Source organism: Oncorhynchus nerka, linkage group LG12 (genome assembly GCF_034236695.1).
Source record: "Oncorhynchus nerka isolate Pitt River linkage group LG12, Oner_Uvic_2.0, whole genome shotgun sequence".
NCBI lineage: Eukaryota > Metazoa > Chordata > Actinopteri > Salmoniformes > Salmonidae > Oncorhynchus > Oncorhynchus nerka.
This window is the reverse complement of record NC_088407.1, coordinates 26,693,897-26,717,793: the sequence shown is the minus strand read 5'-3', so window position 1 is coordinate 26,717,793 and position 23,897 is coordinate 26,693,897. Positions and strand designations below refer to the sequence as shown.

The following is a 23,897-nucleotide window of genomic DNA, read 5'->3' as shown; positions in this document are numbered from 1 at the left end:
GGTGTACATCCTATAAGCAGAGAAATATATATGTGTGACTTACCCATCACTCTGAAAAGTGGAAGTATGATACACAGTGCCATGACCATCTTTGATGTTGTCATCCTCTTTACTAAATGTGTCTTAAGTGGAAAAAGTCTACTATGTAGACAACACTTCTACAATTATTGGTGATTGGTCTGACTGGACACATGCGTCATTATTGTAAATGCATTATTCAGCTCACCATGGTCTAACTGAAAATCACTCATTTAATCAATGTTTAAAGTGGACCAATGCTTATTTTATAGGATATTTTGTGCAGGGTGGGTGAAGGACATTTTTTGTGTTTTGATGATGTCATTTTAAAAAAAACATTGTGTTGATTGCAAGTCTGGACAAAGCTGTCCAATCCTGAGGTTTCACCGTGGACAGAATAATATAAATGTCCATCAGTAATTGGGTTTGAAGTAATACTGTTGTCTGGTAAGCATGCAGAACATTTAAGCATACATTACATATACAGCACATACCTTTGTATGCTCTTAGTATCAAACTTAGTTGTGATAGAGTTGGCCCCACCCCATACCACAGTTACAGTTCTCCTGATGACCTATAGGAGGTCTGTTTGGTTTACAACAGGTCTTGATATGTAGCAGGGTGAACAGGGATGGAGCATCATGAGTGTATATGTGGGAATCACTGACAGGACTAAACAAGTCTACTTATATGTCAGTCTCATTAACTACCATTCACAGAATCATGCTCTATCTGAAGTGTAACACCTGTAGGTTTGGTAGGGGTCAGGGGTGAACCTGGGTGGGTAGGGCTTTTATCTGTAGCCTAGTACACATGTATACAACTGCTACTTTAAATCAATTATCGTAGTTAAGGACTGAACATGGACATGCTTCTAGGTCCAGGACTAGTCATGATCTGTGTCTGGGAAACTGGCCCATGTGATAGATAGAGGCTATATAGCATGAAGTATGTCAGTGGACTGTATTTCTAATTGTCATGGTTGTGATCAACAATGTAAACATGAGAGAAAACACACTGAGACCACATAGATATCCTGCTGAAACCACATAGTGAGTCAAGGCCAACCAGGCCTGTCCAAAGCAGAGACGGCGTCATTTTGAGCTCACATTAGGCCAAAGTGTTCAGGTACCTGTGAACAGTTCACTGAGTGCATGATGAGTGGATGGGTTTAGCATGGTAAGAGTAGGTTGTGTCTGCAGAAACCCTCTGGACAAACATTCATACAGACATACTGTATGTACAGAACACAAGAGAAGGAAGAATTCTATTTTAGTCTGTATCAGTTGTTAAAATGGATATTTATTCATGCAAAAAGGCATATTCTGTATACATGGTTTTCAGGAGAGCAGTTCAATCAATTACCACATACAGCATAAGCAAGGATGATGACGCTCAATTTAATTAAAAGTCGCAGGCAAATATTTTTCAAATGCAATACGAGCAACAAAGCAATCTCAGTTAATCATCATTTGCAATGCATAGCAATGATACAATATCTCCAACTTTATTCCAAAACCCATCTCTAGTCTATTGACACTGGTCTTATCTTTATCTATTTCCTGGTGATATAGACGATGATTATGATGATCAGACAGCAGAGGAGTATTCCAGATCTTATGATGGAGAGAAGGACCAGGATTTCCATCTGTGGATCAACGCCACAATCTGAAATAATAAAATTGCTCTATAAATGCCATAGACTTGTAATGCACACGGTAGGAGAGAGAGCTGGTTTCAAGCACAGAGCGTAGCAGGTGTTTATTGGAAGGAACCATGGGAGGAGGCAGGTAGCTGGGTCCAGGGGCAGGCAGAAGGTCATACACAGTTGGTACAAAATGGCAACAGTACAGGCAGGGAATAGGCGTTGTGAGTCAGTCAGGCAAAAACTATCATACACAGGAGGAGCGCAGGACGAGAAAAAACCAGCACTCCAAAAGGAGTTTGTCTCAAAACAAACAATACCTCACAGTGATGGGTTGCAAGGAACTGAACTAAATAGTGTGGGATGATGACATGCAGGTGTGTGAACAGGTGACTAGAATTCCGGTGATTGGGATCTGGAGAGTGAGCTGGAAAGTGGGCTGCGTTCTGGGATCTAAGTGTTTGGGAGTGTGAGTTGGTCGCAGACGTTACAAGACTGACCAGGTGAAAGCTATGATCTCGTATTGATGTAATTTGTTAAATCCACTTCAATCAGTGTAGATGAAGGGGAGCAGACAGGTTAAAGAAGGATTCTTAAGCCTTGAAACAATTGAGACATGGATTGTGTGATTCAGAGTGTGAGTGGGCAAGGCAAAAATATTTAAGTGCCGAATGGGATATGGTAGTAGGTGCCAGGTGCACCGGTTTGTGTCAAGAACTGCAACGCTGCAGGGTTTTTCACGCTCAACAGTCTCCTGTGTGTATCAACAATGGTCCAACACCCAAAGAACATCAAGCAAACTTGAGACAACTGTGGGAGGCATTGGAGTCAAGATGGGCCAACATCCCTGTGGAACGCATTCAACACCTTGTATAGTCCATGCACTGACTAATTGAGGCTGTTCTGAGGGCAAAAGGTGGAGGGGAGTGGGGGTGACATTTAAATATCAACATTAGGAAGATGTTCCTAATGTTTGGTATACTCAGTGTATACTGTATCCCTCCACTATATTGCAACGGTAAGTAGTCGATACCGCAAATCAATAATTAACCGTAATGTTTGTATTTTTAATAATAGCTTAATACATTAGGAAATGTAGTCTACCTTCAACATCCAGCTTGGTCCCGTTCCCAAACAGTATCACCCCACATGAGGCCACAGCACAGTAGTAAGTCCCAGCATCAGAGAGGCTGAGGTTCCTCTTGGGGAGGTTGTAGACACAGCTCTGTGTAGGAGACCCAGCCTCAGGGCTCTTCTCACACTGATCACTCCTGTCTCCATGGGTGTAAATGATTCCTGGATGGGATTCTCCTGAGCCATGTCTAAACCAATAGACACTGTGTTCTCCTGCACAGGTCTCAGTGTGTATTGTACAGTTCAGAGTCTCCTGGCTGGACCGACTCAGACACAGGCTGCTGAAGTATAGTCATATTTCTGGAATCTGATCTTGACAAGAAGGCCAAAAAAAACTATTTCATCTCTCTAGAATATCCCTGTGGCAAGTGTTTGTAACTCAACATTTATTCAATAAAGATCTCATCTGAGAATACCTCGTATTTACAGTGCATATCTGTATATTCGGATTTACAAAAAGTAAATAATAATAATAATGACTTTCTCTTTACCTTTTATGATGAGAATGACTCCTTTTCCAAGTAAAATGTTGCACTCCTGTCATACTTATAGATGGTCGAGATGAGCTGAGGAATAGTTTCAAAAGTTTGCTTGTACCAGGAGAACATTACTCCCACCTCGCCTTTGTTGAAGCAGACCAAAACCACTGCGTCTCCAACGTTGGCTGACATGAGACCATTCTTCTGACTGATGGATGAGGATTCAGTCCCAGCTACTCCATGAACTAGAGAACATGAAAAAATATTAGCTGTTACATACCTTAAATACAACTTTGGATTGTCATAGTGTCCGTAGAACAATAATGACATACCTTGTGTCTCCAAATCAAGAAATATAAAATGTGTAAGATGTACTTACCCATCTCTACGAGAAGTGGAAATATCAGACACAGTGTGATCATCTTTAAAGTTGTCAGCTCTTCACAACTTGGGTCTTGAGTGGAAAGAGTCCACCCATGTAGACAACACTTCAACAATGAAGTTACAGGTGATTGGTCGAACTGGACCGCATCATATTTGTTGACGCCTCATTCAGGCACGACTGTGGTCTTTACGTGTATCTTTTACAGTTCAGAGTCTCAGAATTGTCCTACAGGTAGAGTCTCATAGTTTAGTTTTGTACAAATTGAGCACACATTTTTGAAGCACGATTTCCCTCAATCTTTATCACTGCAGCTACTGTTGTCTAAGAGACTATTGTGTGACCTGTTTTGAACATGCATGCTATGACACTGTCATCCACTAGTGCTTCTATCAGTCACTTTAGACATGTGACATCTATGAAGAAAATATGACAAACACAGCTTATACAATACAGTAGTTTTATTCTAGTGATCTCCCCTTCAAGATTTACACTCAAATGAAAAGATAGATGGAATGCCCTCCTATGATATTGTTATTGAGTAGGTCCATGGTTCTCGTGGCCTAAAATCACACTGATTGAGAATACTGTACTGATCTCTACGTCAAATTACCTAATACATAGCTCATTGTGTTTTTTCATACATTTCAGTTGACTTGGTATTGCTAAGCTGCCTCCTTAAAATTGTTGGTTTACTGTTGCTAAAATGGTCAGTTGAAGAGTAAGTAGTAGAGCCTACAGTATGAGAGAAATGAGAGTTCAGAGACATCCGGCTGAAAAGCACAGAAAGAGAAAAAGAGATAGTGGGAGAGTAAAGAGCTGAGAAAGAGCGAGATAAGGATATTGCTTGCAATAGGCCAGCAGGCCCTAACAAAGCATAGATACATCCTCATTTTGTGTTCATCACAGACCACAATGTACCTGGAAATAAGTTGCTGTGTGTGTGATGGGGTGTTAGTGGCATGAGAACAGGAAACACTTTTCAACACTACAACTTACAGACGGCCCAAATAAATACATAAAACTTCCTTTGTCTTGATTATTGTTGAACAGTTGATTAATCTTATCACAAGCAAGTCAATATCAAATGGCAGAGAAGCAATTATTAGTAGCTGCAGTTACAATAACAAAGCTAATACAGTTAATGAAGCTCATTAATTTGAATGGAAATCTGTTTTAATTGTTCTGCTGTCTGATCCCAGAGTACACCTTCTCTTCCATGTTGCTTCTCTGTCTTCTAGACCTCTTTTCCTTGTTACTCAGATTCAGAGCTACCAGTGGAGGCTCCCCTAAGGAGGAAGGGGAGGACCATCCTCCTCTGTAAATTTCATGAATATAAAAATGTTAAATCATTTAAAAAGTTATACTTTTTTGATAACACTATTCTAAATATAATCACGTCACCAAATAATTGATTAAAACATACTATTTTGGAATGAAGGTCTACCGTAGCCTCAAAAGCACTCTGTAGGGTAGCAACATGGTGTAGTCGTAGGACAGCTAGTTTCCGTTCTCCTCTGGGTACATTGACTTCAATTCAAAACCTACGAGGCTCATGGTTCTCACCCTCTTCCATAGACTTAAACAGTAATTATGACAAATTCCATAGGACGTCCTCCAACCTATCAGAGCTCTTGCAGCATAAACTGACATGTTGTCCGCCCAATGAAAGGATCAGAGATTGATTCTGGAACTGGAAGCGTAAGCTACAGCTAGCTAGCACTGCATTGCATAAAATGTGGTGAGTAGTTGACTCAAAGAGAGAGAAAGACAATAGTTTAACAGTTTTGAGCAAATACATTTCTTGAAAAATGAAGGAGAAGCAAGAGAGAGATGGAAAGAGATGTTATCCTTTTTTTCACTTTCACTTACTTATCTAGCAAATGCAACTAGCTAGTTTAGCCCACTGAAACACTCTGCTCAAACAAAGAGATGCTATGTTAGCTAGCTGGCTATGACTATCCAACACAACATTGGAACTCTTCCAAGTCAAGGTAAGCTTTTGGTTTTCCTAATTCATTGCCCCCGGGGCCCACCGGTGTAAGTGCTAAACTGCTAACTGACTGCACACTGTAATGTTACTGCATGATTGTAGCAGGTTTACTAACACTTTAGTTCAATTAGCTATGTTGACTATGAAGTTACTTTAGCTAAAATGCTGACAACGATGTAGGCTGTGTGTAGCGGTTATGATATGGTTTGGCTTTGAAAGGTTTTTTCACCTGGTCACGTACAGATGATGTGTTGTGTATTGAAGTCCACAAGCATAGGGATGATGTGAGGGGATGGGGAGATCATAGATGCAAGAAGGAATACAACTAGGCTCTTATGAAAGTGAATTGGGTTTATGAGTGATCAGGGGTGTATTCATTACATTCTGTTGAAAAACATTTCTTATGGCTATGGAATCCTGACCTGTTCACTGGTCGTGCTACCTGTCCCAGACCTGCTGTTTTCACCCAACCGAGCCGCAACGCTTCTCGACACAATGCCCACTTAACCCAGAAGCCAGATGCACCAATGTGTCGGTGGAAACACCATACACCTGGCGACCGTGTCAGCATGCACTGCACCCGGCCCACCACAGTAGTCGCTAGTGTGCAATGGGACAAGGACATCCCTGCCGGACAAACACTCCCCTAATCCGGACAAAACTGGGCCACATGTGTGCTGCCCCATGGGTCTCCCGTTCGTTCGAGCCTGGACTCAAACCCAGAATCTCTAGTGGCACAGCTAGCACTGCGATGTAGTGCCTTAGACCACCATGCCACTTGGGAGAACCATGATTGAACTTTTTCTTTACCTTTCACTATGAGAATGGCTCCTTCTCCAAACTCCATGTTATTGCTATCAGAGCTCCCACAGTAGTATGTGCCTGAATCTGACAGCTGCATGTGTGAGATCCGTAGGTCATTATTTCATTGGCCATTTTCCACTGAGAAGCGAGGGTTATCCTTAAGCTCACTTTAGAATGTTGCGTTCCTTTCAAACGTTAAGACAGTTGAGAAGAGCTGAAGTTTATCTCCCAAGGTTTTCATGTACCAAGAGAACAATACAGCAATGTTGCTGGGCTCCCGAGTGGCGTAGCGGTCTAAGGCTCTGCATCTCAGTACTATATAGGTCTTTACTGACACCCTGGTTCAAATCCCGGCTGTTTCACAACTGGCTGTGATTGGGAGTAATATAGGGTGGTGGACAATTGGTTCAGCGTTATCCAGTGTAGGCCATCATCGTAAATCAGAATTTGTTCTTTACTGACTTGCCTAGTTGAATAAAGGTAACATTTTATGAAAGCAGTGCAAAATCACTGTGTCTCCGACATTGCCTGACACAATACCACTCTTTTGACATATTGATAAAGACTTAGTTCCAGTTTGCTTATCAAATCAAACTGTATTGGTCACATACACATGGTTAGCAGATGTTATTGTGAGTGTAGCAAAATTCTCATGCTTCTAGATCTGACAATGCAGCAGTATCTAACAGGTAATATCTAACAATTCCACAACAACACCTAATACACACAATCTAGTAAAGGAATGGGATGAGAATATATACAGTTGAAGTCTGAAGTTTACAACCACCTTAGCCAAATACATTTAAACTCTGTTTTTCACAATTCCTGACATTTAATCCTAGTAAAAATTCCCTGTCTTAGGTCAGTTAGTATCACCACTTTACTTTGAGAATGTGAAATGTCAGAATAATAGTAGAGAGAATGATTTGTTTCAGCTAGTATTTCTTTCATCACATTCCCAGTGGGTCAGAAGTTTACAATCACTCAATCCGTATTTGGTAACATTGCCTTGAAATTGTTTAACTTGGATCAAACATTTCAGGTAGCCTTCCACAAGCTTCCCACAATAAGTTGGGTGAATTTTGGCCCATTACTCCTGACAGAGCTGGTGTAAATGAGTCAGGTGTGTAGGCCTCCTTGCTTACACATGCTTTTTCAGTTCTGCCCACACATTTTGTATGGTATTGTGGTCAGGGCTTTGTGATGGCCACTCCAATACCTTGACTATGTTGTCCTTAAGCCATTTTGCCACAACTTTGGAAGTATGCTTGGGGTCATTGTCCATTTGGAAGACCCATTTGTGACCAAGCTTTAACTTTCTGACTGATGTCTTGAGATGTTGCTTCAATATATCCACATCATTTTCCCATCCTCATGATGCCACCTATTTTGTGAAATGCACCAGTCCCTCCTGCAGCAACGCACCCCCACAACATGATGCTGCCACCCCCGTGCTTCACGGTTAGGATGGTGTTCTTCGGCTTGCAAGCACCCCCCTTTTTTCCTCCAAACATAATGATGGTCATTATGGCCAAACAGTTCCATCATTAATTTTTGTTTCATCAGACCAGAGGACATTTCTCCAAAAAGTATGATCTTTGTCCCCATGTGCAGTTACAAAGTGTAGTCTGGCGTTTTTATGGCGGTATTGGAGCAGTGGCTTCTTCCTTGCTGAGTGGCCTTTCAGGTTATGTTGATATAGGACTCGTTTTACTGTGGATATAGATACTTTTGTACCTGTTTCCTCCAGCATCTTCACAAGGTCCTTTGCTGTTGTTCTGGGATTGATTTTCACTTTTCACACTAAAAAACGTTCATCTCTAGGAGACAGAACGTGTCTCCTTCCTGAGCGATATGACGGCTGCGTGGTCCCATGGTGTTTAAACTTGCGTACTATTGTTTGTGCAGATGAACGTGGTACCTTCAGGTGTTTGGAAATTGCTCCCAAGGATGAACCAGACCACAATTTTCTTTCTGAGGTCTTGGCTGATTTCTTATGATTTTCCCATGATGTACAACAAAGAGGCACTGAGTTTGAAGGTAGACCTTGAAATACATCCACAGGTACACCTCCAATTGACTCAAATGACTTAAATGAGCCTATCAGAAGCTTCTAAAGCCATAACATCCTTTCTGGAATTTTCCAAGCAGTTTAAAGGCACAGTCAACTTAGTATATGTACACTTCTGACCCACTGCAATTGTGATAGAGTGAAATAATCTGTCTTTAAACAATTGTTGGAAAAATTACCACTCCACAAAGTAGATGTCCTAACCGACTCAGTTATCTTCCTTAGACTTGGCCCAACCCCATGTAACAGTTACAGTTCTCCTGATGACCAATAGGAGGTCTGTTTGGTTTACAACAGGTCTTGATATGTACCAGGGGGAACAGTGATGGTGCATCATGAGTGTAATATGGGGGAATAACATACACTACAGAATGAAACAAGTCTATTTTTACGTCAGTCTCATTACCTATTATTCACAGAATCATGCTCTAACTGAAGTGTAACACCTGTCGGTTTAGTATGGGTGTAACGGTTAACTGGCAAGACCTTCTGGATGCAGCCTGGGATAAATAGATAAATGCTATTTAGAAACTATGAGCTAATGATTGTAGTCCAATAATTAATTCAACCTGGCCTTCTAGTCAGTTTTGGCGATAATATACTGTGTGGGTCTTACATGTCAGTGGACTGTGTTTCTAATTGTCATTGTTGTCAACAACAATGAGAGAAAACAGTGAGAGCACACAGACATCCTGCTGAAAACCACATACAGAGAGGGTGTGTAGAAGGCTTTCACGCCTGTCCAAAGCATAGTAGTGGGCTCATTTTGTGCTTACAGGAGACCGGCTGTATATACTATATATATGTATATATATATATTACCCTCTGTGGATAGGGTTCTACCTGGAACCAAACATTGTTCTTAAGAGGGTTATAATATGGGGACAGCTGAAGAACCCTTTAAGTTTCTAGATAGCACCCTTTTTTCTCAGAGTGTACAGTGTACTTTTTACCAAGGCCCATAGGGCTCTGCTCAACATTGCATCCTGGTCAAATGTAGTGCCCAATATTTGGAAGCACACTTGTCATTTGGTTGATGTTGTAGGTAGATGACGGTTTTAGAAAAAGTTAACTACGCCTTGATGAGTGCATGGCCTTACTGAATCCTCCTGTCCTCCTAAACAATGAGAAATGAGAAATGAAATCCGTGGGCTGTAAGTGTCACGTTCTGACTTTAGTTCTTTTATTATGTCTTTGTTTTAGTATGGTCAGGGCGTGAGTTGGGTGGGTTGTCCATGTTCTTTTTTCTATGATTTGGGATTTTCTGTGTTCGGCCTGGTATGGTTCTCAATCAGAGGCAGCTGTCAATCGTTGTCCCTGATTGAGAATCATACTTAGGGAGCCTGGTTTCACTTTTGAGTTGTGGGTGTTTATTATCCGTGTTAGTGTTAGTGCCACACGGGACTGTTTCGGTTTGATTACTTCACGTTTATTGTTTTGTTCAGTGTTCATTGCTTTATTTAAAAAACATGAACACTTACCATGCTGCGCTTTGGTCCTCACCTTCTTCCACCACAGATGATCATTACAATAAGTGTAAGAGGTCAAATTAAAGCTGTGACATTTGGTTTTCAACTTCTTCTGAATCCCTCTGTTCAGAACAAATATAGAAATTGAAAAAGTGCATGATGACCAAAGACATCACAAGGCTCATCACAGGCCTTAGAAACACAATGGGACAAATGATCTGCATTGGTATCAAACCATAACAAACAGTTAATGTCACACTAATAGATGAGGTGTGAACTCAAAAGTACCTAAGAAAAGTTGATACCAAATGTGTGAAGGCATAATGTCTGTTTGTTTAGTTGTTGAGTGGAAACTTCTGACCACAGAGATCTTTGTATGAGGTGTGTGTTATTTTCCATCCCTGTTCATACCAGCGAGGTGACACTGACCACAGGCCGGGGATGTAGCGTCTGCAGCGAATGCATCAGATGAGAGTCTGCAGAGAGGGTTGACACCTGCCTCTGTACACTCAACATTAGAGCAGTAAGTCTATTGTTTATGGATGAATTCACTCTGCATGCAAATACATAATGGATGCACCAAAACTGAAGTAGGCCTACAAGAGCTCCAAAGTGTTGAAGATGTTGCATAGAACACATTTATGGTCTTTTTAAAGATAGCCCACTAAAGTATGGTTATTGTACTAAAAAGCAGATTGCATTGTGCAGGTGTCCCAAACCCCCAGGTGTCCAACATACAGTATCATTGTACATCGTGCATCCAATTAAATTCATCTGTATTATGGTTTAGATCAGGGAGAGAGAGAGAGGTGTGATGAGAACAGAGAGAGATAGAGAGATACAACCTATGTATTATTATTATTTTATTCCCATTTTGTAATTTAACTATTTGCACATCATTACAACACTGTATATAGTCATAATATGACATTTGACATGTCTTTATTCTTTTGGAAGTTTTTTTAAAGTGTATTGTTTACTGTAAATTTGTATTGTTTATTTCACTTTTGTTTATTATATATTTCACTTGCTTCAGCAAGGCAAACATGTGTTTCCATTGCCAAGAAAGCCCCTTAAGTTAAATTGAAATGAGAGAGAGAGTGGTGTGAAGAGAACAGAGAGAGCACAAGAGATAGTGTCAGAGAGGGAGAGAGAGCGTGAGAGAGAGAGCGCGAAAGTGTGAGAGAGAGATTTCAGTGTTGTGAGAGCTGATAGCTCCAGGTCAGTCTTCCTGTGGTTCAGGTTGCTCGTCTTCAGCAGAGAGAGAGAATGAGATGAGTTTACCACAGTGGAAAATAACTAGGCCTATCAGTGTCACCATTATACATACACATTCAATTAACTTCAGCAAAACAATTATGATAACAACAGTAAATAAATATAATAGTGTTTGTCTTTGTTTGTACTCCTCTTACGTTGAACACAACTTTCTAGTCTAGAACCTGGTGTAGTTTGGTTATCAAATCAAATCACATTTTATTGGTCACATACACATGGTTAGCAGATGTTCATGTGAGTGTAGTCGAAATGCTTGTGCTTCTAGTTCTGACTACGCAGTAATATCTAGCAAGTAATCAAACAAATTCACAACAACTACCTTATACACCCAAATACACACAAATGTAAAGGGATGAATAGAATATGTACATAAAAATATATGGATGATCAATGGCGTGTGGCTTAGGCAAGATGCAATAGATGGTGTAGAATACAGTTTATACATATAAGATGAGTAATGTAGAATATGTAAACATTATTAAAGTGGTGTTATTTAAAGTGACTGGTGTTACCTTTCTTAAGTCCATTTATTTAAGTGGCCAGAGATTTGAGTCTGTATGTTGGCAGCAGCCTCTCTATGTTAGCGATGGCTGTTTAACAGTTTGATGGCCTTGAGATAGAAGCTGTTTTTCAGTCTCTCGGTCCCAGCTTTGATGCACCTCTACTAACCTCACCTTCTGGATGATAGCGGGGTGAACAGGCAGTGGCTCGAGTGGTTGTTGTCCTTGAATTATCTTTTTGCCCTTCTTGTGACATCGGGGGGTGTAGGTGTCCTGAAGTGCAGGTAGTTTGCCCCCGGTGATGCTTTGTGCAGACCTCACTACCCTCTGGAGAGCCTTGCGGTTGAGAGCGATGTAATTTCTGTTCCAGGCAGTGATACAGCCCGATAGGATGCTGTCGATTGTGCATCTGTTAAATTTTGTGAGTGTTTTAGATGACAAGACACATTTCTTCAGCCTCCTGATGGTGAAGAGGTGTTGTTGCGCTTTCTTCACCATGCTGTCTGTGTGGGTGGACCATTTCAGTTTGTCCGTGATGTGTACGCCAAGGAACTTAAAACGTTCCACCTTCTCCACTACTGTCCCGTCAATGTGGATGGGGGGGTGCTCCCTCTGCTGTTTCCTGTAGTCCACGATCATCACCTTTGTTTTGTTGATGTTGAGTGAGAGGTTATTTCCTGACACCACACTCCGAGGGCACTCACCTCCTCCCTGTAGGCCGTCTCTTCGTTGTTGGTAATCAGGCCTACCACTGTAGTGTTGTCTGCAAACTTGATGATTGAGTTGGAAACGTTCATGGCCATGCAGTCATGGGTGAACAGGGAGTACAGGAGAGGGCTGAGAACGCACACTTGTGGGGCCCCAGTGTTGACAATCAGCAGGGTTTAGATGGTGTTTCCTACCTTCACCACCTGGGGGCGGCCAATCAGGAAGTCCAGGACCCAGGTGCACAGGGCGGGGTAGAGACCCAGGGTCTCAAGCTTAATGACACGTTTGGAAGGTACTATGGTGTTCCTCTTGTCCAGATGGGACAGGGCAGTGTGCAGTGTGATGGCCATTGCATCACACTACACACTGTCAGTGGACCTATTGGGACAGTAAGCAAATTGGAGTGGGTCTAGGGTATCAGGTAGGGGGAGGTGATATGATCCTTGACTTGTCTCTCAAAGCACTTCATGATGACAGAAGTGAGTGCAATGGGGCGATAGTCATTTAGGTCAGTTACCTTAGCTTTCTTGGGAACAGGAACAATGGTGGCCATCTTGATGCATGTGGGGACAACAGACTGGGATAGGGATTGGTTGAATATGTCTGTAAACACACCAACCAGCTGGTCTGCGCATGCTCTGAGGATGCGGCTAGGGATGCCATCTGGGCCGGTCAGGTGTTTTTAGTCTGGAGTTATGGATGGAAAGAGATGTGGGGCCTGATTGGTGGAAAGAAGAAGAGAGAGTGTGACTTAGATGCAGAGAGAGAGAGAGAGAGAGAGGTGGAGAGGTGTGAAGAGAACTGAGAGAGAGGGGGGGTTTAAACAGAACAACAGATCAGTGTGGTGAGAGATAAGAGCTCCAGGTCAGTCTTCCTGTGGTTCAGGTTGCTCGTATTCATCAGAGAGAGAAAGAATGAGATGAGTTTACCACAGCGGAATATAAATAGGCCTATCAGTGACGCTATTATAAACACAAAGTACCCAAAAATGTATTTGCAGAAAATGTATTTATATATGTGTTATTTCCACTTAAATATAAAGTACAGTATACCACCACAAGTATTATGCGTTTGGTTAAAAGTTCCTTACCTCAGCTGATATCTCAAAGTGCTGTACAGAAACCCAGCCTAACACCCCAAACAGCAAGCAATGCAGGTGTAGAAGCACAGTGGCTAGGAAAATCTCCCTATAAAGGTCCGATCCTAGGAAGAAACCTAGAGAGGAACCAGGCTATGAGGGGTGGCCAGTCCTCTTCTGGCTGTGCCGGGTGGAGATTATAACAGAACATGGCCAAGATGTTCAAATGTTCATAGATGACCAGCAGGGTCAAGTAATAATAATCACAGTGGTTGTTGAGGGTGCCACAGGTCAGCACCTCATGAGTAAATGTCAGTTGGCTTTTCATAGGCGATAATTCAGAGTATCTCTACTGCTCCTGCTGTCTCTAGAGAGTTGAAAACAGCAGGTCTGGTACAGGTAGCATGTCCGGTGAACAGGCCAGGGTTCCATAGCCGCAGGCATAACAGTTGAAACTGGAGCAGCAGCACGGCCAGGTAGACTGGGGGCAGCAAGGAGTCATCAGGCCAGGTAGACCTGAGGCATGGTCCTAGGGCTCAGGTCCTCTGAGAGAAAGAAAGAAAGAAACATTATACTTAAATTCACACAGGACACTGGATGAGACAGGAGAAATACTCCAAATATAGCAGACTGAACCTAGACCCCCGACACAAACTATTGCAGAATAAATACTGGAGGCTGGGACAGGAGCGGTATCATCCTGATTCCTCCTTACAAGCAAAAAACTCAAACAGGAAGTACCAGCTACACCCTCAATGCGGAGGTGTTCCAATGAAGCGGATGTTAAGCTACACGACTGTTTCACTAGCACCAACTGGACCAAGACAGAATACTACTACACCGGTTCTGATGCTCGTCGAATGTGGCAGGACTTGCAAACTATCACAGATTACAAAGGGAAACGCAGCTGTTAGCTGTCCGGTGACGCAAGCCTACCAGACGATCTAAATACCTTCTATGCTCAAGTGTGATGTTAGGCCACTAGAACAATGCACCACCTCAATAACACTATCATGGGAGGGCATTCTATCCATCTTTTCATTTGAGTGTAAATAATGAATGAGAGATCACGAAAAAAAGACTACGTTGCTGTGTTTGTGTAGCCCCCCGACACCTAAACTACTGCAGCATAAATACTGGAGGCTGAGACAGGAGGGGTCGGGAGACACTGTGGCCCCATCCGACGATACCCCCGGACAGGGCCAAACAGGCGGGATATAACCCCACCCAATTTGCCGATGCACAGCCCCCACACCACTAGAGGGATATCTTCAACCACCAACTTACCATCCTGAGACAAAGCCGAGTATAGCTCACAAAGATCTCCGCCATACACAATACAATTCCAATACACAACTCAATCCACATAATTCGATATATTACCCAAGGGCTATGTCATCTTTAATTTCAAAAGATGGTAACATACAGGGAATCGATTCTAAATAGTTGTTCTTTAAAAAATATTCCACTGTCTCCACGACAAATGTTACGTCATGAGGCTAGTCTTGTTCACCTCAGCAGTGGTGAATCTCAATTGCAAACTCCTCACGTCCTCTCGCCTCTCTTCTCGCCTCCTTCTCTAAACTCATTGGATGAGAAAGCCAGAGGTCCCTCTCCTCTAAATATTTCATGCAATGGGATTTGAGAAGGTGGTGATACGTTGCTCACTGGTCCCTCCTACTCTACCTCAGACCCTGACCATGAAGCCTGCCAGAAGGGTATTTTTGACTACTGCTTGGAATACGGGGACAGAGCACAGCAACAACAACAACAGTCAATTATAAAACAACCATTCAATATCCACTGCGTGTACAAATCATTAAGATCAACTTCCTGATATTGAGTTGAAATGATCAACAACCAATTTGACAGAGCTTGATGAATTTGAAAAATAATATTGGCAAATGTTGCACAAACTAGGTGTGGCAAGCGCTTAGCGACTTACCCAGAAATTGTTATGCAGGTGAGTGAGGACCCAAAAGCGGTTTAACAGAAACAGAGTCTTTTAATGTCCAAACACAGGGAAGACATAAATCCTCTTCAGATGTATCGGTAGACGAAATAGACAACCCGCAGAGAGGGCGACAAATAAATCATAAAGTCCTCTGATCTTTACAGGAGAGTCCCCTTCTAGCAGTAGAGGAGAATAGCAGGGTTAGCGGCAACAGACTGCTGGTCTCTCCGGGTAGGCGCGGGTTGTAGAGGACAGAGGTACCTGATCACATGTAGCATCTGATGAAGAGGCAGATTACGACAGGACGGGACAAGGGTGAAGCAAACGAGAATCTGACAAAGACAGAAGCAGAAACAGAGAGAGAAATAGAGACCTAATCAGAGGGAAAAAAGGGAACAGGTGGGAGAGAGTAAACGAGGTAGTTAGAAGAGATGAGGAACAGCTGGGGGAAGGAAAGGGAGAGAAGGTAACCTAAAACGACCAGCAGGGGGAAACGAAGTGAAGAGAAAGAACAGGAACAAGACATAACATGACAATACATGACAGAAATAGTCACAGCTTTAATCGCTGGCAAAGGTGATTCCAACATGTATTGACTCAGGGGGTTGAATACTTAGTGAATCAAGATACGTTAGTTAGGGTTCAATTTTACATTAAGTTTTTACAAATGTAAAAAAAATTCTTCCACTTTAACATAGCAGAGTATTTTGTGTTAAAAAAAAGACAATTAAATCCATTTTTAACACAATAACATTTGGAAAAAGTCTAGGGGTGTGAATACTTTCTGAAAGAACTGTACAACCCTCAGTGCATCAAAACAACACACATTCTATCCACACTTCTCTTCATCTGTTTATCTGGATGATAAACACCAAGCACCTTTGCTGCTCAACAAGATGTTCAAACTATGTATGTAAAGAATACAAACAATGAGCTAAAAACCTTTAAATTCCCGAAAGCATTCAACAAGTGGAAAATATGCAGATACTTTGTAACCTTACAAAAATGTTAACTTTATTAATACATTTGTCAACTCTTTTCCTTCATGAAAACCTCTGACCCGTGCACTCAAAACATATCGACTTCAGTCAGTATCAATTTTCACAGTACTATTTATTAATTCTTACATACAACAGGTGCATATACAGTGCTTGGCGAAAGCAAGATTCATACTGCATATACTCTATTGATATTGGCCTTAGCTTTATCTATTTCCTGGCGGTGTAGATGATGATGAAGGTGGTCAGACAGCAGAGGAGAACTCCAGTTCTTGTGATGGAGAGAAGGACCAGGATTCTCATCTGTGGATCAGCAACTGAAATGATACGAATTCTCAGGCGAGGTTGATATAAGCTGCTATTGTACTTTATTTCTATTCTGTGGTACTTTCATGGTACATCATATCAATTAATTTCTGAAAGATTCTCACTTAAAATTACAGAATGAATATACCTTCTTCATGGTGCTCTGTAGACTCCTTGTCATAATCTTTGTGACCTTTTGAACATTTAGGTGAGTTAAATATTCTACTGTTATTCAAACTGTAATACTAGATAGTATTGTATCTCCAACATTAATTAAGTCAAAATTATATCATATACCTAGAATAAATGGTTGTGCATTTGGTGTCATAGCAGACAATGTATTGAAAAGATTACCTTGCACCTTCAGGACAGTCGCGTTGGTGAAGATTAAATAGTTATCCAACATTCCACAGAAGTACAGACCAGAATCAGCTACTTCCACCTTTGTGATTGTGAGAAAGATAGTTATATTGGTCATGACCATTTTCATATGATTGCCCTGAAATCCATTTTGATGATGAACAGTTGGCACGGAGCTCCACATAGACGTGATGCACAGCGGCTCTGAGCCGTTGACTTGCTTGAACCAGCCGACTTGTCCGGGTTTTTTAAGGACATTGATGCATTGCAGGGTGACATTTTCTCCTGAATGTACCACAATTAAGGGTGGCGGAGAGACACACACAACACGGGTCAGATCTGAAAGAGAGAGAACAAAAGTTAAGAAAGAGTTGTGAGTAAAACGTCACAACTATGTGAGAGACCAAATCTATTGATGAATCACAAAATCTGAACTGAAGATACAGTCACTTACAGAAGCCGTAGAGGACGAGGGCTGGTACATATATGCGTTCCATTCTGTGTTTAGATCTACACTGCCAGACCATGAATGAAGGACTGAATCTTCAAATAAGAGAGATGAAAGTAATTTGAGATTATGGGCGGACATAATGACAACCATAGCTGAATACAATGACCACAGATACAAATAATCTTATCACCAACCACTGATGTTCCACTCTTGCATTTGGTTTGATAGAGAGAATGATAAGATGTTTTAGTTGTAGAGTGTAGTTTATCATCATAGAGATTTGCAGACTTTTAAATAGTCATAATTGATCAAACGTACAGTTGGTCAAACATATTTTGTCCACTTTAAAGTAATACAATTTGAAAAGTGTCTGGATTACAGTAGATATTCGACATCTAAATCCGTTCTCACTGCGAGATTCTCCTCACAGTTGGGTTTATTTATTGTCGTGGGCAGAAAGACCTCCTGGAGTAGTTAACTATTGGCTGGAATTGGAACAACTGAGATAGCACCCACACTAACGTTAGCAGCAACAACAGCCACATTGCTTACACTACCTATGGTAGCCTAACACCATCACTATCACACTATCACCAAAATAGACAACAGGAGCGCTGTTTCAACAGGATGTGCATTTCACAGGCTCAGAATGCTGAAATGACAGCGACCGTAATACCTACCAGCTACAGCTAATGGGGATCCTAATTTAAAAAAAAATAAAAAGTAAAAATACCAAGCTCACTCCATGTAGGAGAGTGCACATTTTGCAAAAATACATAGGCCCGATAGAAAGACAGCAGTCACACACAGCATGATGCCAAAGAATAAGCAGTCCATTCACTCTGATATAATATCCAGTAGGTCTCATTCATAAGAACACAAAAAAGTATTTCCCAATCCTAATGTACAACTATTACTTCCCATTGCAAACATTTTTAGCAAATTAAGCACACACACAAACCAGTGATTTAATGGTTAAATGCAACGTTGATTCACTCTCATAAAACACACTAGTCTACAACAAACACTAGCTAGCTTAAACTGTGGGAAAACTACTTGCTCGCTATGATTCGAATCATGATTCGAGAAAGGCGAAAGTTTCCGTATGTTTTTGTAAAAATGTGAAATGGACTTGGGAGGAGTTATTAGACGGAGCAGGACCCTGGACACAGCCGGAGGAGTATCGCAGTCTTAAGGAGGAGTTAGAGGCAGCAAAAGCAGAACGGCGATACTATAAGTAGAAATACCGGAGAATAGAGGAACCTCGGCGATATGAAGGTACACGGCTAGCACGGAAGCCCGAGAGGTAGCCCCAATACATTTTTGGGGTGGGGCACATGAGGAGATTGCATGAGTCAGGTAGGAGACCTGAGCTTTCTGTGGGGAGCGCACAGTGACTCCAGTGCGCTATTCTAGCCCGGTGCGCTCTATTCCAGCTCCTCGCATTGGCCGGGCATCCAGCCAGGAAGGAGGGTGCTGGCTCAGCGCTCCTGGTCTCCAGTATACCTCTTTGGACCAGGATATCCTGTGCCGGCTCTGCGTACTGTGTCTCCAGTGTGCCTTCACAGTCCAGTACGTCCTGTGCCTGCTCCTCACACTCGCCCTGAGGTGCGTGTCCCCAGCCCGGTACCACCAGTGCCGGCACCACGCACCAGGCCTACAGTGCGCCTCCAGGGTCCAGTACGCCCTGTTCCTGCTCTTCTCACTCGCCCTGAGGTGCATGTCCCCAGCCCGGTACCACCAGTGCCGGCACTACGCACCGGGCCTACAGTGCACATCGGCAGTCCAGAGCGTCCGGCGACAGTAGCCAGTCCAGAGCGTCCGGCGACAGTAGCCAGTCCAGAGCGTCCGGCGACAGTAGCCAGTCCAGAGCGTCCGGCGACAGTAGCCAGTCCAGAGCGTCCAACGACAGTAGCCAGTCCAGAGCGTCCGGCGACAGTAGGCAGTACAGAGTGTCCGGCGACAGTAGGCAGTCCAGAGCGTCCGGAACCTCAATGGGCCACAGTCCGGAACCTCCAACGACGGGCCACAGTCCGGAACCTCCAACGACGGGCCACAGTCCGGAACCTCCAACGACGGGCCACAGTCCGGAACCTCCAACGACGGGCCACAGTCCGGAACCTCCAACGACGGGCCACAGTCCGGAACCCCCAACGACGGGCCACAGTCCGGAACCCCCAACGACGGTCCCCAGCCCGGGGTCTCCAGCGACGGTCCCCACCCCGGGGTCTCCAGCGACGGTCCCCAGTCCAGAACATCCGGTGATGATCCACACAGCGAGGGTACCCAGCGCGGGGCCTACGGCGAGGATCCGCAGTCCAGAGCCTCCGACAATGATCCACGGGTCAGTGATACAAGAGCGGACTCAGTGTAAAGAAGGGGTGTGGCATCCAGAACCAGAGCCGCCACCGAAGTTAGATGCCCACCCAGACCCTCCCATATAGGTTTAGGTTTGCGGCCGGGAGTCCGCACCTTTGGGGGGGGGGTTACTGTCACGCTCTGACCTTAGTTATCTGTGTTTTCTTTATTATTTTGGTTAGGTCAGGGTGTGACGTGTACTTTTGTCTTGTCTATGATTTTTGTATATCTATGGGGTTTTGGTATGTCTAGGTAAATGTAGGTGTATGGTGGCCTGAATTGGTTCCCAATTAGAGGCAGCTGTTTATTGTTGTCTCTGATTGGGGATCCTATTTAGGTTGCCATTTTCCATTTTGGTTTTGTGGGTAATTGTCTATGTGTAGTTGCATGTCAGCACTCGTGCAGAGTGGTCAGGCAGGCGGGCTCGGAGTCAGGGCAGGCAAGGGTCAAAACCAGGAGGATGAGGAAAAAAAGAGACTGGGAAAACCAGGAGCTGAGAAAAAAAATGGTTTACTTGGCAAACAAGATGAACTGGCACAGACAGACAGAAAACACAGGTATAAATACACAGGGGATAAGTGGGGAAGATGGGCGACACCTGAAGGGGGTGGAGACAAGCACAAGGACAGGTGAAACAGATCAGGGTGTGACACACTAGCTCGCCATTAACTTGTAAATAATGATCTTGTTATGATTTTATTTTCCTGAAATAATAAATACAAATTAGTTCAAGTTAAAACGTTGTCAGCTATATGATATGGTCATTATTTGGGTAGGTGGGTAGGTGCTCTCTTTGTAGGTGTACTAAAACATTCAAGGGACATTTTCTCAAAAGTGGGGTTTCAAGTTGATCAACTTTCAAAGCAGAATTACTTTCCCATTGTTCCTCAACTGTAGTGAACGATATACCATTTTCTAGCTCTGAGTATCTACTTTTATCCAATGTCAAAATCACAATTTCAAATGTTGCTGCATAAGACTGAATCGAGCCTGTTGGTCACAAATGGTTGGTCACAAATGGACTCTATGAACAAGTCAAAATGTGATTGGTTGATTCCGCTTAAACTCCAACATTCTGCTCTAATACGGTTGAATGGCAGATGCCTTCTATCGAGCTTCTGAGGACCTAGCCAATGGGGAGCTATCTAGTCATATTTATCAGAGCAGAGACCATGAAAGAAAAATCATGATTGGATATTTTTTCAAATATTATTGAAAAGATTAAATAGATATTCATATAAAAAACCCACAACAATTATTTTATAAATTCTTAGGCCTTCTCTAAAGGCGTAGGCCTTGACCGTTCCTTACTGCCTAAAGGGGAGTGGGTTGTTAAAACAACAATATCTATCCTCTGAAAATGAAGGCCAGGCTTTTGCTAAACTTTACACTTCATCCCAAAAAAGTGAAATTCTAACCTTCGCTGCATTACATTTGAAAGCATAGATAATATAAGATCAACACAATAGTGTCAGCCCAACAGGATGCTCATCTCTGTCCAGCCAGTCTCTTCTGGGTTATCTGGATAACGTCAAGCCACCACAGGGGCGCTTACTGTAGCCCACCTTCAGCATATCCTCGCTGTTCACTGCAGAAACTCTGAAATCTGCTGAAATACTATGCATCTCAGAAACGAAATAACCTAATTTGAGAAGTGTTGTTCTACAGAGGTAGACTGTTCCCGCTCCTTCTCTCTTCTTCTCTCCCTCTTCTTTTTCTTGGAGGTGAAATTCAGGGCAGCATAATTCAGTGCATCAGGATCTTGGTTCAGTAAACACCATGAAATACAATTATACATTTACACTGTTTCTGAATTTATCATATTTTCAAAATAATGTCACTGAACAAATAGCATTTACCTGATCTATTTGTGGTTGTCGTTGCGAGTCAGGTCCTGAATATGATATAAAACAGAGATGATAGAAGATATCAACTGATCATTCGATTGTAGTGTTCACAATATAACTTTTACTGACTCTTACAATTCTCAGTGTACAGTATGTCAGGGGTAGGCAACCCTGTTCCTGGAGTGCCACAGGTATTGCAGGATTTTGTTCCAAATAAACACCACACCTTCCTAACTAAGCTAATTGATCAGTTCAGTGATTAGCTAAATTGAACACACCTGTTCTTCCAGGTTGGTTAAATTAAAACAAGCACTCCAGTACCAGGGTTGCCTCCACCTGCAGTATGTCACCTGCAATATGTCATGTGAAACATTTTCTATGTCAGTGTTAGTCAAAAATATTTGGTCAATTTTAATGTAATAACCTTTGAAAAAGGTCTGGACGATAGTGAGTTTCCCAAATCCAAATAAACTCAGCAAAAAAATAAACATCCTCTCACTGTCAACTGACTTTATTTTCAGCAAACGTGTAAATGTTTGTATGAACATGACATAATTCAATAACAGAGACGTAAACTGAACATGTTCCACAGACATGTGACAAACAGAAATTGAATAATGTGTCCCTGAACAAAAGGGGTGGGTCAAAATAAAAAAAGGCAATATCTCCTCCTCATGGACTGCACCAGATTTGCCAGTTCTTGCTGTGAGATGTTACCCCACTCTTCTACCAAGGCACTTGCAAGTTTCTGGGGGGAATGGCCCTATCCCTCACCCTTCCGATCCAACAGGTCCCAGATGTGCTCAATTTGATTGAGGTCCAGGCTCATCGCTGGCCATGGCAGAACACTGACATTCCTGATTTGCAGGAAATCACGCACAGAACGAGCAGTATGGCTAGTGGCATTGTCATGCTGGAGGGTCATGTCAGGATGAGCCTGCAGGAAGGGTACCACATGAGGGAGGAGGATATCTTCCCTGTAACACACAGCGTTGAGATTGCCTAGAATGACAACAAGCTCTGTCCGATGATGCTGTGACACACCGCCCCAGACCATGACGGACCTTCCACCTCCAAATCGATCCCGCACCAGAGTACAGGTCTCGGTTTACCGCTCATTCCTTCAACGATAAATGCAAATCCGACCATCACCTCTGGTGAGACAAAACCGCAACTCATCAGTGAAGAGCACTTTTTACCAGTCCTGTCTGGTCCAGCGACAGTGGGTTTGTGCCCATAGGCGACGTTGTTGCCGGTGATGTCTGGTGAGGACGTGCCTTACAACAGGCCTACAAGCCCTCAGTCCAGCCTTTCTCTGCCTATTGCGGACAGTTTGAGCACTGATGGAGGTATTGTGCGTTCCTGGGAGAGAGTTATTGTCACGTTTTTGGAAATGAGGCGGATCAAGGCGTAGCGTGAGTATAGTTCCACATATTTATTTAAATGAAACTAACAAAATAACAAAACTTACAAAGACCGTGAAGACATAGTGCCCAAACACACTAACAAACAATCAATATCCCACAAAACACAGGTGGGGAAATAGCTACCTAAATATGATCCCCAATCAGAGGCAACGATAAACAGCTGCCTCTAATTGGGAACCATATTAGCACCAACATAGAAATATATATACTAGATCACCCCCTAGTCACGCCCTGACCTACTACACCATAGAGAACTAAGGGCTCTCTATGTTCAGGGTGTGACAGTTACACCCGGTAACCAAAGATGGACCGTCATCAGAGAACTCACAATCCGGTCCACGCAGAGACCCCATCGGTGACCTTCGACACGTAATTACATCAATATATTCTGACCCATAAGAGCAGCAGTTCAGGGCAAGGTTAGTTTTAAAATAAGCATATAGACAAATGCACCCAACTGTGTTTTTCTCTCATGCACTCTCACTCTCTCTCTTTCTCTCTCTTTTGAAATCCCCATATTGTGTTGCCTGCTAGGGACCTGTTTTATCGTACTAAGATCTAATCAATAGCCTAGACTGTGTGTTTGTGTATGTGAGTCTTATATTATCATTTTAGCTTGTTAGCAAATAAATAATCA

General features: G+C 42.7%; 1 pseudogene; it reads right to left on the bottom strand.

Moving 5' to 3' along the window:
* Nucleotides 1-1,312: 1,312 nt before the first annotated feature.
* LOC115138032 (uncharacterized) lies at nucleotides 1,313-12,271 on the bottom strand (annotated as a pseudogene).
* Between the last annotated feature and the right edge of the window lie 11,626 nt (nucleotides 12,272-23,897).